This window comes from Microtus ochrogaster, chromosome 16 (genome assembly GCF_000317375.1).
Source record: "Microtus ochrogaster isolate Prairie Vole_2 chromosome 16, MicOch1.0, whole genome shotgun sequence".
NCBI lineage: Eukaryota > Metazoa > Chordata > Mammalia > Rodentia > Cricetidae > Microtus > Microtus ochrogaster.
Genome location: NC_022018.1, coordinates 51,165,496 through 51,168,446, shown reverse-complemented (window position 1 = coordinate 51,168,446; position 2,951 = coordinate 51,165,496).

The following is a 2,951-nucleotide window of genomic DNA, read 5'->3' as shown; positions in this document are numbered from 1 at the left end:
GGGCCAGGGTACCAGGCGTAAGTGAAAGCATCCCAGTGGCCTCATCTCTGTAGCTGCGATGATGGTTTAAATGAGGATCTGTAAAGAATTGTTTTAGGATTATTTTAGAACTCTTTTTGCAGTTGCTGTTGTCTGAATGATTTAGTTGTAAGGCGATCTGTCATGATTCTTGACTGTAACCTAAAGACACAAGCTCTAGAAATTGGTAGGATTACTAATAGCACACTTGTGGGGGGGGGGAACAGTAAAGTCAATGAAAAAGCCAAATTCTGAATGATTGTTGATTTTGAATTTAATTGATAAAGCCAGACCCATGGGCTTTTTAGGATGTCTTGAAAACTGTACTTACCTGTAATAGCTTTTATTTTTTATCTATGAATTCCTTTACCAACATTGGCTGAGTATCTACTACATACTGGGGATATGGCAAGGAATAGGAAATACATAATCTCGAGGTCCTTCCCATAACAAAACAACATCATGTCATCTACTCAGATGCTGGTACATGTGGATCCATACCGTATCTTTGCCTTCTGCTCTATCAAGTCCATATAACTTATTCACAAATCAAGATAACTGAATCAAAGTAACTCTAATATTTCTCTCCATTCCTTCTCTTCTAGCAACAAGTTCAAGCCACCCCATATTCTCAACACAGTAACTAACTAAGAATACCCAATGCATTGAGTGTTTCTTAAATTCAAAAGTTACTAGAAAACTACTGTGGTCAGAGACTGGCCTTAGAGGGTCCAGTTTGAAGTCAAAGCAGAGGAAAGTGCAACAGAGGTATGCCAAGAATCCTACTTCAGAGGCCAAAAGTACACAGTCCAGCATGGTCTTGATCACTGTGTCAATACTAGCTGAGACACTAGCATTATGTAATAATAGCAGTTCATAAATAAGACTTGCATGAATTTATGGGCCTCTGTCAAACTACTATCATTTGGGTATTTTTTTTTAATTAAGGACAAGGTCTCATTATGTCCTCCTTATTGGTCTTGAACTCACTGTTGAACAGACTGACCTGGAATTCACAGAAATCCACCTGCCTTTACCGCCCAAGTACTGGGATTAGAGATGCATGCCACTACATCCAGCAAGAGGCAGTAAAGAAAATACATTTAATAAAAAAGTCATCTTTGTATGACATTTACTTTGTTTTATGAGATAAGAAGCCTCACTGTCCTGATATTCACTAAAATTTCCAGTAGAGTTGGATCTGTATCTTGCCTATCGCTGAAACTCCAGCCTGAGGACAGCATCTGACATTCAGTAAATATTAGCCGAATGGAAGAACCAGTGAAAATGTGATAGTTAATGAGGACCTCAGGGCAAACCAGAAGCAGCCTGTGTCCAGACTGCACTGTATAATTAGAAGGCTATAAGTCCTTAATTCTCTGTTCACCCATATAAGTTATTCATACTAAAAACACATTTTTTTCACTTCTTAAAGGACAATAAGACACAGAAATAAACTGGGCAAGGGCATGTCCCCACAGGTCTATGGGAAACACATACTAGCAAAAAATTCATTTAGTAAACATTGTAAAATCATGGCTATGTCCAAAAGGCATGAACACACATAAGATACAGGGCTGGGACTATAATTCGGTGGTCGCATGTTTGTCTAGCTTGTGTGAGGGTATAAGTTCAATTCTGAGCACCAAGAAAATTAAAGATAGAGTATGAAGGTACTCTATTGTTCCTCCAAGAGTGTTCTGGCACACTCAACCTGACACAGAGACTTTGTTAAACATCACAAGATAAACAGTGTGATAAAGCTCACTTAAAACACCACACCTGGTACTGCAGTATTTTCTAAGCATGTCGTTAGAGATGCTGCAGCACTTACCATTCTGGAGCCTTCTGTGTAAAAATCAACAGAAGACACATGTATCAATCACGCAAAACAATAGATTTTGTAACAGAATTTGGATCATGCTCATCTCCTCACCCCATCTTATTCCCTCCCCTTCCCCCACCCAAGGTTCATTCTTCCCCCCAAACAGCCTACCTTCTACTTCCATGTGATTTTCAATGTTTCTCTCTTCTAACTCCACATATAAGTCTGGGATATCTGTCTTACTCTAAAGGCTCAAGAATCATCCAGTCACAAAGCAAAATTTGTGGCTAAAGAAATGGCTCAGTAGTTGAGAGTACTGACTACTCTTGCAGAGGACCCTGGTTTGATACCCAGCACCCACATCCTGCCTCACAACCATCTGTAACTCTAGCCCCAGGAGATCTAATGCCCTGTTCTAGACTCCTTGGCACCAGGTAGGCATAGAGTACACAGACATATTACACATCTGTGCATATGTGCTTATTGAGAGAGAGGTGAAACTTCACTAGACATGTTGCCACTATAAATATATTCACCAGGAACCAAGACTCCCTTTTTCCAATTCTGCCTTTAAGGTTATCTGTTTTGGAACAAGTGTAATCCAACTGAACACTGGAGATTTCTCAACTCACTTGACCGTACTTATAGATAGATGGACCCTAGAAAAACAAAAGGGATAGTACCATTTTTCATGCTAACAACTACATAACTATTCTTTCCAGCAGTAAATCAATCAATATCAAGAAAGTAAAAGCTCGAACCCGATTTGTAGGCAAGGAACATGTAAAATCAAAGTAACTGGAAATACCAGTACATGGCGGATTGTCTATTCATTCTCAGGGCTCCACTGCACCGGGTCTCATTTGCAGTCCTTAGCAGCATCACTGTCTGGCACGCTGCTCTTAGGAGACAACTTTTGGAGCAGCCAAGTTCCCACTCAAAATTACGTTGATTGGAGAAGCTGGCACAATGCTTACAATAGGCAATTGGAAGAATGGGATGCTGTTAGCTCACTGATATTGGAGCAGTGAATAGACACTGGGAAAACTAGTGTTGTTTCTGTTACTTAAACCTTTCAGAAAAAGAAGGAGAAGGAGGAGGAGGAGGA